Raw genomic sequence first — 13,157 nt, 5'->3', positions numbered from 1 at the left:
CCACAGCACTACAACCCCTCTGTCTTCTGGGCTGAAGTAGTTGGGAACAACAAACCCATGCTTAATTGCAAATTGTCTTGCCAAGGCTCGGACATCAGCCTGGCAGGAATGATGGACACGGGAGCAGACGTGACAGTCATTTCCTCCCACAATTGCCGTCACACTGGGAGCTGCAGCTGGCAGAAGGTATCGTGACGGGTGTGGGGGGATCTATATCTGCCCAGAGAAGCAGGGCAGTTGTCCAAATTGAGGGTCCAGAGGGACAGATAGAATCAGTCCGTCCTTTTGTAATTAACTCTGGGTTCACCCTGTGGGGCAGATATCTCATGTCCCAGTGAGGGGCTCGAGTCGAAATTCCATCTCAACCCCATAATTTTTAATAAAGGCCACTGCGGAGTGCCCCTTCCAGAAATTAAATTGGATCTCTGACAAACATATCTGGACCAATCAGTGGCCTTTGAAAAAACACAAATTAAAGGCTCTCACCACACTTGTAGAGGAGCAATTGAAAAAAGGGTAATATTGAACCCTCAAATAGTCCTTGGAATTCCCCAGTATTTGTAATCAAAAAGCCAGGGAAAGACAAGTGGCGCCTCCTACACGATTTGCGGAAAATAGATGCAGTCATTGAGGATATGGGACCCCTGTAGCCCAGAATGCCTTCACCCTCCATGCACCCTAGGCAGTGGAAGGTAGCAGTCATTGATATTAAGGACTGCTTCTTCCAGATCCCACTACACCCGGACGATGCGCCCCTGTTTGCCTTCTCGGTGCCTTCCATCAACAGAAAGGCTCTCATGAAGCGCTACCAGTGGTGAGTTCTGTCGCAAGGCATGAAAAACTCACCCACCATCTGCCAGTGGTATGTAGCTCACATTCTGTCCCCCATCAGAAAGTTAGCAGCAAAGGCAATAGTGCTCCACTATATGGACGATGTTTTGGTGTGTGCTCCTAACCAATCCTATTTAGACTGGACATTGGGGAAGGTAATCGAGGCCTTAGAGGCAAATGGATTTGAAATCCAGGCTGAAAAGGTCCAGAAAACCTCTCCATTTAAATACCTTGGACTGAAAATTCATGAACAGACTGTGGTTCCCCAACAAGTGAAAATTAATGATCACCCTAAGACCTTGCAGGAACTCCACCAGCTCTGCGGGACCATAAATTGAGCGAGGCCGCTCCTAGGGCTGACGACAGAAGATCTCGCTCCTCTGTTCAACCTCCTGTGAGGGAAAGATGACCTCACATCACCTAGGCATCTAACAGAGGAGGTGAGACAGTCCATCTGTAATGTACAGGAAGCGCTGTTGTCCCGGCAGGCACACCGCTGCACCCCAGGTCTGCCTTTTCAATTTATTGTGTTAGGGGAAATGCCATACCTCCACGGGCTGATATTTCAATGGAATGAGGTGCAGAGTGATCCCCTGTTAATCATCAAGTGGGTTTTCCGCTCGCACCAGCCGTCCAAAAGTATCACAACGTCACAGGAGCTCATGGCTCAGTTGGTGATAAAGGCTAGATCCCGCCTCCGCACCCTTGCAGGGTGTGACTTTACATGCATCTACTTACCAGTGACAACCGATTCACTTGATAACCTCCTTCAAAACAACATGCACCTCCAATTCGCCCTAGACAGCTACACAGGCCAAATTTCTATACACCATCCAAAACACAGACTGTTTACTTCAGTCTTCAAACTGATTCCAAAAGAAATTCAAAGCCAAAAACCATTAAATGCCCTGACAATCTTTTCAGATGGCTCTGGTGCTTCCAGCAAGTCTGTCATCACATGGAAGGATCCTCGCACTCAGAAGTGGAAGTCTGATGTGCAGGTAGTCGAAGGATCCCCACAAGTGGCAGAACTTGCAGCCGTGGTGAGAGCATTTGAGCATTCAGTGAACCATTCAATTTGATAACTGATTCAGCCTATGTTGCAGGTGTAGTTTCCAGGGCAGAGAGCGCCTTACTAAAGGAGGTTGCAAACCCAAAAATTCATAACTTGCTTTCAAAACTGATTCAACTGATCTCCCACCGATAGCAACCATTCTATGTCATGCATGTGAGATCACACACTGACCTGCCAGGATTTGTTGCAGAAGGGAACAGGAGAGCAGATGCCCTAGCGATGCCCATCGCGTTAACGAATCTGCCTAACAGATTCCAGCAAGCCCAGCTGAGCCATGCAATGTTCCATCAGAATGCTCCAGCTCTCATTCGAATGTTCCACCTCACTAGAGACCAAGCAGAAACCATAGTGGTGACATGCCCCAACTGCCAAAAATATCAGCTTCCATCATCAGGTCAGGGGGTTAACTCCGGAGGCCTAGGCAATTGCGAGGTATGGCAAACCGATGTCACCCACTTCCCCCAATTTGGCTGCCAAAAATATATTCATGTTTCTGTGGATACCTTTTCTGGCACGACCTTTGCCTCAGCCCACCATGGAGAGAGGGCCAAAGATGTTATCAACCACCTAGTACAAGCCTTCGCTGTGTTGTGGACACCAAAGAAAATAAAAGCTGACAATGGCCCAGCATACACCTCTGCAGAGTTAAAAAGATTCATGAGTGAGTGGGGTGTGGATCACATCACTGGTATCCCTCACTCGCCCACAGGCCAAGCCATCGTGGAAAGGAAGCATCAAACATTAAAAGGATTGTTAGAACAACAAAAAGGTGGCAATGTGATCGCTGCCTCCATCATAAGACTTTCCAAAGCGTTGTTCACTTTGAACCTTTTAAACTGTTCCTATGAGGAACCCGACCCTCCCATCCTGAGACACTTCACAAACTGCCAAACATAAACTGACTGAGAGACCTGAGGTCCTAATAAAAGACCCTGATACTTTACAAATACGTGGCCCATACCCCCTAGTCACCCGGGGTAGAGGCTACGGGTGTGTTTCCACCCCAGAGGGTCCAAAATGGATTCCTGAGAAGTGGATCAAACCCTTTTTGAGACCACCTGCGGATGCCAAGCAAAGGAAAGAAGCTGCCACAGCCTGGAAAAGAAGAAAAACCAAACAACCTAGAAAAGACTCCTCCTCCAGACCTGAAAAACAAACCTTCCCCTTCCCGGACTCATGTCACAATCCACTAATACAAGCGAGGGTCGTGATAGTTCGCTTATAGATCTCAGAGTACAAAAGGACACAAGGGATTTCAGTTTTAATCAAAACAGTGCACCTTTATCAAGTTCCCACAACACGATAATACGATAGAGGAGAAAAAGAGAGAGATAAAAACAAAGTAAAAGAGTAGAGAGGAAGAAGGAGGGGTAATAGCTACCAACAGATGAGACGAAGTCCTCTTGGCCTTCTGTCAATTGATTCGCCTTCTTTCCTTGGGGAGATCTCGTCTCAGTTATTTCAGAAAGTCCCTTTATAGTCTTTTTCAGAAGCGAGGGGCAATTGGCCAAGACCATATCCATGTTTCATAATAACATTGCAAAACTAGAAGCTAGCACTATCACAGGTACATACCAAGCATGCCTTTCATAGGCAGTACTGCCTGCCATGGTTTGTGGCCTAGCAGCGTTAGCTGACATGAGTTTAGCAGTGCTCTCACTTCTGCTTTCTAGCTATATCTCCACATCTCCCTCCTTTCCCCAAGAGGTGGGGAGATCTACAGCCAGTGTTATGAGGCCTGTTGCTTTGGGAAACAGGTACAGGACAGGTGTACAGGACAGGTCATTCCTTTCCGCTTCAGCGCAGTCCTTCCCACCTGGGCAGCAAGAACGACGCACGAGTTTCAGGAATGTGTACCAGTTCCCAGCGGGCACACCTGCAGGCAACACTTGGCAGACACCCCACCTCAGCCAGGCCAGGACTCCTGTGTTCAGTCTCTGTCCTTGGCGATGATTGTGAGGCAGATAAGGGATCATCGGACCGTCTCTTACAACTCCCTAATGTGTTTCCCTTCCCAAAATGACCTCTCATTTTTTTTTGAAAGAGGGGAGTCCAAGGGAGCCATTGTTATTTAAGTTAATTGTATTTGTGTTAATTATATTTGTGTTATACTTTTCCTAAAGCTACCACCCTTGACTGCGTGATGATCTCCTACCTGCGGCTGTCCCACCAGCTGCTGCAGCTCCTCCTGTGCACCAGGAGGTCCAGAAGCTGGATTCCTTCCATTATCAAGGATATTGAATGGGTTCTGTTTATAGTGTTGTTAATTTTGCTAGCCCTTCCCATTTTTGTTTGGTTTTGAATTCCCTTAAGTCTTCTCCCTCATTTCAATGTAATAAAAAGGAAGGAAATGTTGCTATGACCCAGCCCACTGCGGGGCTGGGGTAGCGAGATGCCAATCAATCCCAGCCCCTCCCCTGGATCTAGTTTCCCCAAGACACAGACTCGGAGAGTGGGTTGAGGGGCGGCTCAGAAGCTTAAGCTGCATCCCTCCTGGGCGGCGCCCGGGTCCAAGCTCCCTCCCCCTGTTCGGGAAATTTCTCGGTTACTCGGTTGTGCATTGGTTCTTTGTTGTATCTCCCGCCTCCCGGTTTCCCCTGTTGGTTGTTTTTGAATTGTATCCTCCCCCTGGCTTGTAACTCATTGGTTGCTTTCCCCTTTCCCCGCAGTTTTCAAACCCCGTATAAAACTGAGGGAAAGCCTCTCGGGAGGATGCCAGCTTAAGATCATTGTCATGTTCTGGTTGCGAAACTTCTGACAATAAACCTGTTAGAAGTCAGACCAGAACAGCCTCTCTCTTCCTTTACCTCCGAAGTAACGTAAGCCAATATCATCGGCTCCTGCTGTGTTTCCTCTGCAAAGAAGCCAGCTAGCTAGCTCAGCCAGCACCACCCTTCTTGACGCTGAAGTCACCTCTGCGACACACAGAAGTAACGCAGCTGGACTCTCTCTGATCGAGGGCACGCCAGAGCTCATGCCACAAGCACCAGAACTGCGTTAGTGGAGGGAGGCTCAACCAATCAGACAGATCATCCAACAATGATCCTCTTTCAGTTTGGAGTTTGGTGATACCTTCTTCTAATTGTTGAATGCTCTTGTGTATTGATACTGAATGGTCAGAAAGGTTCATGCAACACATTCCATCAAAGTCTTTGCATCCATGTCCATGCACTAACAAAAGGTAATCTATCGCTGCTCTGTTTTGCAAGGTTGCATGTCTTACACTTTGAAAATCTGTTAACAAATTGCTCAATGCAAGAGAAATGGCATGAGAGTTCTTACTTAGCCAACAGCCTAATTGATCCAATTGTTTCAAAGCTGCTCCTGCAGAAGCTTGAGGTACAAAGAGAGCTGCAGCAAACCTTCTTCCAAAATTCCAAGCCTTGAATTTATCATCAGATGTATATTGATCTACAAATCTTTTTTCTCTACGCTTATGTTCTTTTATCATTTTTACGTTAGGTGTTAGTAAAGTAAGTTTCCCAATGCTACATGGTCCACCTTTAGGGTTTGTAGTGGTTTGGTCCAAAATACTCATTACTGTTTATCTGCTGTGAGATAAGAATTAGGAAAAACGCAAAGCAGGCACCAACCATGAAAGAATATAAAGAAGTTTATTAACAGACCTAAAAAAAGAAAAAAAAATCATACCACACCTTCAGAACTCTTCTCCTCCCCCCACCTTCCTCCCTTCTCCCACTGACAATGTAAAAAGACAACCCTTGAGATGTTCAATCTGTTTATCACTTCCATAATAACCTTGTTCAGTCCATTTAGAAAGAAGAGTCTCTCTGCTCATGCTATGAACACATTATCACAATGAGACAGCAACCCACTTCCAAATAACTTTGTTCAGTCCATTCAGAAAGAGGAGTATCTCTGCTCGCATGCGAATCCCTTCCGACGACTTGCAGCTTTTCCCACAACTGCTTTCGAGGGTCCACTCTTGAAGGTTTTTGGGGTACAATTTTAAGGTTGAGCAGTTCAGAAACAAAATTTCTCTTCACCCCTCTCTGGGAGCATTTCATCTCTAAGAACAGAGGCCCTTCTCCTTCCCTGGGAGCAAAGGGTCTTCCTCATCATCTTTAGGACTATCTCTGGGAGCATCTCTAGGAACTGAGGTTTTCTCCTTTCCCGTTTGGAGCAAAAGTCCTCATTGCTTCCATCTCTACCTGTTCAAACTTCTCATGAAATTACAGCTGCATCAGCATCTGCCTATCTCAGGGCAGGTGCTTTTGCTTATGAGTTGAACTGAACACCACCTCCCATATCTTCATGAAATTACAACGGGATACTCTGATATATCATAGCTTCACAACAGAATTTCAGCTTTAAGCATCTCCTCTTTCTCTTCCCTCAGGTTTTCAGCTCTTCACAGCACTAAAAGGGTTAATCTCACCTCAGCCTTGCAGCTGGAATGTGGCTTATCGAAGTGGAGGGGGGGGGAAACCGAGCCACTCTGGCTGCCCACAGCAGTGCTGGGGGGGGGGGGGGGGGGAGGGTTCTGCGGGTGGAACAGGGCCCATCGGCTCCAGGATGGCCAAGGCCCGGCCCAGCCTGGCCCGAGCAGGGCCTGGGCCGGGCCCACTGGCCCCCACACGGGGCCCGCAGCCACCTGTCCCAGCACCAGAAACGAGAGAGAGCTTTAGGGGGGAGTTTGTCTATTCTTAAGTGTGTATCACAGAGGTGGTCACCATTTTAAGTGGCTTAAAGAATTGTCCATATTCAAACTGGCCAGATGATAGGTTCTGTCAGGTCATGGGGGAAGCTGTAAGCACTCCTTTGCGAGAACATCACTTCCGAGACTATGCTAGCTAACCCATGACAGGGTTTGATGGAATGGCAGGCCAAACTCTATCTCCACAAATAAAAAAATCTCCTTGTGGTAATTGTAAAGGAACATGGTTGGGTGCTGTCTGTAATACTGAGGTGAAGTTGCACCAAGATGTTGCATTTTCGTACAATGCATGATTTGGAGTGACATCTGCGATTTTGTTTTTATTGTGTTTTGACTCAGGAGAATCAAATATTATGTAAAAATCCATTCTTACTGAGCCAAGAATTTCCAATTCTTGAGGTTCATAGGGCGTCCCAGGGAGAAATTTAGTCCACACACCCCATTCCTCTGTGGGATTCATGAGGAATCGTGAAAGATCTGAAGAAATATTTTTTGGTATTGGCCAATTGTCTACCGGTAAACCAACCAAGCAGGTTGAATTTGCTTTTCTGGACTTGAATAAATCAAACAAATGGTATCCAAGCCTGAGGCATTGGCTAAGGTTACCCAAACATTGGTTTTTGGTTGACTCACAGGCAGGATTGCGTTACTTAAGGCAAATAATTAAATAATAAGGCACAAGTATGATACCTGACTTAGTTCCATGTTTTTCTTTGGTTTCTTTTCTCAGTCTCGTTTTGAGACAAGCCAATCGTAAGGAGTAAGGCACAAAAGTTACTTCTTTTGCATTCAATTTCACAAATTTGGACTTCTTTGGGTTCTCTCTAAAGTTGTCTCAAATTACCGTAGAGACGAGAACTATTTTGTCTCTTGTGGCTTAATATAATTAAAATTTCAATGGCCTTACACTTCACATATAATTCTAAATCGTAACACAATCCACACCATGCACTTGTCAACAAGACTTTATGACACCAACAATTCCCACACTATTATACTGGCACTAAACCCAAAGTTCACAGCTTCTGCATGTGGAATGAAAGATGTTTATCATCAGCTGTGGTTGTTTTGCAGTTCATGTCTGCGTGCTTGCTTCTCTGCTTCCGGGGGTGTCTGGGTATTCCTGTGGTTTGTAGGGCTTCACATTCTTTGAAGGAATCCACTTTGGACCAGCACCTGTAGAGACACAAGCGTACCCTTTGCCCCAGGTTATTAGTGGGAACGGACCTTCAATTTTCCGTGTGTCTGGATTTCTGATAAAAACCAAAGGGTTTTCCTTTAACTTTGCTTGTGTGGTGTTGGAAAAATGTCTGATTATTGGCGGATTTGGTTCTGCAAAAGAGCTGTGTCTTGGGGTGACCTTATGATGTGTATCCCATATCGCTGCCTATGCCCAGAAATTAATTATTGGCCTTTCTATGCCTCTGAACTGAGCCTGAGAGGGGGAAGAAAAAAACTGAGCAAAACTTTCTCAAAGCAGTTTGAAACTTGTTCAAGGTCACAAAAAGATAGCAGGTTTTTTTCCCAGCTGGGGCAGGGGAGCGAGGAAGCACCCGGCTTGCGGCTTTTCCAGTCAGCTTTTGGCCAGTTTTTCCAGTTTCTTGTTTTCCGGAGAGAGACTGAGAGTTGAACTTTTCCTTCTCTGGAATTTCAGATTTTCTCCCTTTTCTACTGGACTGCTTGATTGCTGTAACATCAGAGCACATCGGGAGGACTTTCCACCGGGCACAGAGGGCCTGGCCCTGGGCCAAGGCCCAGCTCCGAGGAGACCAAAGGGAGGACTCTAACACTTTCCCAGGTTTTTCCTCTACAGCGAAAGATTTTACCATTTAACATTATTTTCCTTTCCCGTGTGTTTGTTAAATAAATAGTTTTATCTTCTTCACTTTCCTTCGAGGAAAATTTATTTTTTCCTGAACCTGGTGGGGGGAGGGGTGGTTGTGCCTTCTCTCAGAGGATATATATTTCTAAATTTGGCCAAACTGGAACAAATTTAGTGGCGCCCAACTGTGGCTCGAAGGAAAGTGAAAAAACTTGTGCTAATTACATTTTGGTTTGAATTTACTTATTCTGTGTTGGGGTAAAGTAGTCACCATGCTGGTTGAGTTCATAATGTCTCTCTGGCTCAATGTACTCATGTCTTTCTGGTCCGTCGGCTTCATTGAGGTACTAGTGCTTTTTTGGTCCCTAGGGTTGTTTGCCTATCCACAACTTGCTCCAATCTTGTCCCTGATATGTAAATTTTACAGAGAAGGGAGACGAATCAGGATTTCTATTTTGCTGTGCTCGGTGATAATGATTTATAAGAAGTTGATAGAGGTACAGGCAGCTGTTCGAAGCGTGTATGATAAATGGCTTCTCCGTCCTAACCCCAGTCCTAGCTTCAGTAGCCTGTTTTGGGAATTTATTAGTAATTGCACCCAGATTGTTAGAGGAGGAGGAGACGGGGTTTCCCTTCCCTTAAAATTTGATAGGTTATCTTTTGAGAATGTTCAGTCTCCCCTGGATGTTAAAGAGACCACCTTCCTGGTATTTTATCTGGTAATCTTCCTCTATGTGCTCTGTATGTCTCACAGCTTGTCTAGAATAAGAGCTCAGATTTCCAGGGTGACTGCTGAGACACCTGACCCAGAGGTGGAAAATCCTGAGTGGTGTGGGGAATGGGAGGACATCGGCCAAACCCTAAAGAAATTCTCTGACCGGATAGTTTGGGATTTCCCATCTGAACAAATTCAGAAACCAGCTGAGGTGGGAAAATATCTGAAAGAGAGATACAATGACAATTCTAATGAGAACAAGCTCCTTGCAATATGTTGGGCTTTGGCCTATGCCTATCGCACACTGCAGCAGGTAAAGGTAGAGAGGCAAGAAGATCAATCAACAAAGCCTGCAGATACCCCGGTCACTCAGACTGCAGATAAACCAGACAGCAAGCCCAAACCAGATGGAGAGTCTAAGCCACTGACAGTGGCTCCTGTCACGAGGAAAAAGCACACAACCAAAACTGATCGCCCAGTGAAAGATGATGATGATGCAGGGGAAGGAACCTCAAAACCACCAACTGATTCAGGCACAGAAACCATTACTGAGTCCATGTCCATAAAGGACCTTCACAGCCTAAGAAAGGATTACACCCAACGGTTTGATGAATCCATAATAAGCTGGATGGTCCGTATTTGGGATGCGGCAGGTGATGATGTGATGCTGGACGGTGCTGAAGCAAGGCATTTGGGATCCCTGGCACATGATCCAGTGATCGACGAAGAGATGAAAAGGGAGGCTAACTCTACCAGTCTCTGGAGACGAGTTTTGACAGGCATGACTGAAAGATATATATGTGCGGAGATGATCTCTACATGCAGCAAACCCCGTGGAAGACCATAGAACAAGGGATCCAACGCCTGAGAGAACTAGGGGTGGTAGAGGTTGTCTTCACAAATGACCCAGGATTGAGGAGTCCAGACCGGGCCAGAGTTATTCCATACATGTGGCGAAAACTCATACAGCTTGGGCCACCAGAATACGCTTCTGCTTTAGCAATAATGAAACCAGACTACGGTGCGAATGAGACTGTGAAGGATATGGCAGTGAAGCTCCGAGCATATGCAGACTCTGTGCATGGCCCAACACATGCAAGAATTGCAGCTGTGGAAACACGTATGCAGAAAATGGAAGATAAGATAGAAAAGAATCTCCAGGAGATTAAAGAGTGCCTTCTCCGCGGACGTTCCCCAGAGAGAAGGTACATCCCACGAAGTGAGCTGTGGAATTTCCTGTGTGACAGTGGGGAAAACATGAGGAAGTGGGGTGGACAATCCACTTCTGCTCTGGCAGCACGAGTGAGTGAATTGAAGGAACGCAAGTCTCAGAAAGGAGGATCTACCAAAAAGGAAGTAGCTCCAGTTGCCTGTAGCCAAACTGCCGGAAATGATGGAAAAGACGATGGCATGTCCAATTCCCATGAAGGAACCTCTAAGATACAGGCCCAGGGAAAGAAGGATAACCAGGCATAGAGGGGCCCTGCCTCTAGCCAGGTAGAGGTCAGGGAAAACTGTGTTTTTTGGACTGTGTAGATTCGTTGGCCTGGTACATCAGAACCACAAAAATATGATGCCTTGGTCGACACTGGTGCACAGTGTACAATAATTCCATCGCAGCATGTGGGGGTAGAATCTGTTTCTATTTCTGGTGTAACAGGTGGATCACAAAATTTGACCTTGGTGGAAGCTGAGGTGAGCCTGACTGGAAATGAGTGGAAGAGACATCTCATTGTGACTGGCCCAGAGGCCCCGTGCATTTTGGGCATAGACTTCCTCCGGAACAGGTATTTTAGAGACCCAAAGGGACTCAGGTGGGCTTTTGGAATAGCTGCTGTGGAGACAGAGGGCATTAAGCAATTGAACACCCTGCCTGGGCTATCAGAGAACCCCTCTGCAGTAGGCCTTCTGAAGGTGGAAGAACAAAGAGTACCAATTGCTACGTCGACAGTGCATCGCCGACAGTACCGGACAACTCGAGATGCTGCGATTCCCATCCACAAGATGATCCGTGAGCTGGAGAGCCAAGGGGTGGTCAGCAAGGCCCACTCACCCTTCAACAGCCCCATCTGGCCTGTGTGCAAATCTGAAGGAGAATGGAGATTGACTGGACTATCGTGCCTTGAATGAAGTGACTCCACCACTGAGCGCTGCTGTGCCGGGCATGTTGGAGCTCCAGTAAGAGCTGGAGTCCAAAGCAGCAAAGTGGTATGCCACTATTGACATTGCCAATGCATTTTTCTCCATTCCTCTGGCAGCAGAGGGCAGGGCCCAGTTTGCTTTCACCTGGAGGGGCGTGCAGTACACCTGGAACCGACTACCCCAGGGGTGGAAGCACAGTCCTACCATCTGCCATGGACTGATCCAGACTGCACTAGAAAAGTGTGAGGCTCCAGAACATTTGCAGTACATTGATGACATCATTGTGTGGGGGAACACTGCAACAGAAGTGTTTGAGAAAGGAGAGAAAGTTATCTGGATTCTCCTGGAAGCTGGTTTCACCATCAAGAAGAGCAAAGTCAAGGGACCTGCCCGAGAGATCCAGTTCCTGGGAGTGAAATGGCAAGATGGACGGCGTCAGATTCCCACTGAGGTCATCAATAAGATCACAGCAATGTCTCCACCAACCAACAAGAAGGAAACACAAGCTTTCATAGGTGCCATAGGCTTTTGGAGGATGCATATTCCTGAGTACAGCCAGATAGTGAGTCCTCTCTACCTGGTTACCCGCAAGAAGAATGATTTCCATTGGGGCCCCAAACAGCAACAAGCTTTTGCCCAGATCAAGCAGGAAATTGCTCATGCGGTAGCCCTTGGCCCAGTCAGGACAGGACCAGAAGTGAAGAACATGCTCTATTCTGCAGCCGGAAGCCATGGCCTGTCCTGGAGCCTCTGGCAGAAGGTGCCTGGTGAGACTCGAGGTTGACCACTGGGATTCTGGAGCCGAAGCTACAGAGGGTCTGAAGCCAACTACACCCCAACAGAGAAGGAGATCTTGGCAGCCTATGAAGGAATCCAAGCCGTCTCAGAGGTAATTGGCACTGAGGCACAACTCCTCCTGGCACCCCGACTACCAGTGCTGGGGTGGATGTCCAAAGCAGAGGCTCCGTCTACCCACCATGCCACCAATGCCACATGGAGCAAATGGATTGCTCTCATCACACAGCGCGCCCGAATCGGAAAACTGAATCACCCTGGGATTTTGGAAATAATTACAAACTGGCCTGAAGGTGAAAACTTTGGTCTCGCTGATGAAGAACAAGTGACACGCGCTGAAGAAGCTCCACCGTACAACCAACTGCCATCAGAAGACACACACTACGCTCTTTTTACCGACGGTTCTTGTCGCATCATAGGGATGAAACCAAACTGGAAAGCAGCCGTATGGAGTCCCACACGACGGGTTGCAGAAGCTACTGAAGGAGAAGGTGGATCAAGCCAACTCGCTGAACTCAAAGCTGTTCAACTAGCCCTGGACATTGCTGAAAGGGAGAAGTGGCCAAAGCTCTACCTCTACACTGATTCATGGATGGTAGCCAATGCTCTGTGGGGATGGTTAGAAAAGTGGGAAAAAGCGAATTGGCAGCGTAGGGGAAAACCAATCTGGGCTGCGGAAGAGTGGAAAAACATCGCTGCCCGAGTAAGAAAGCTGGTTGTGAGAGTCCGCCATGTAGATGCCCATGTCCCCAAGAGTAGGGCTAATGAAGAACATCGTAACAACAAGCAGGTAGATCAGGCTGCAAAGATAGAAGTGTCACAGGTAGACTTGGACTGGAAACACAAGGGAGAGTTGTTCCTAGCTTGATGGGCCCATGATGCCTCAGGCCATCAGGGCAGAGATGCCACCTATAAGTGGGCATGAGACCAAGGGGTGGATCTGACCATGGACAGTATCTCCCAGGTGATCCATGACTGTGAGACATGCGCTGCGATCAAGCAGGCCAAGTGGGTGAAGCCCCTGTGGTATGGTGGGCGATGGTCCAAATACAAGTATGGGGAGGCCTGGCAGATTGATTACATCACACTGCCTCAAACA

The sequence above is a fragment of the Corvus hawaiiensis genome, chromosome W (genome assembly GCF_020740725.1).
Source record: "Corvus hawaiiensis isolate bCorHaw1 chromosome W, bCorHaw1.pri.cur, whole genome shotgun sequence".
Taxonomy (NCBI): domain Eukaryota; kingdom Metazoa; phylum Chordata; class Aves; order Passeriformes; family Corvidae; genus Corvus; species Corvus hawaiiensis.
This window is presented reverse-complemented; position numbering follows the sequence as displayed.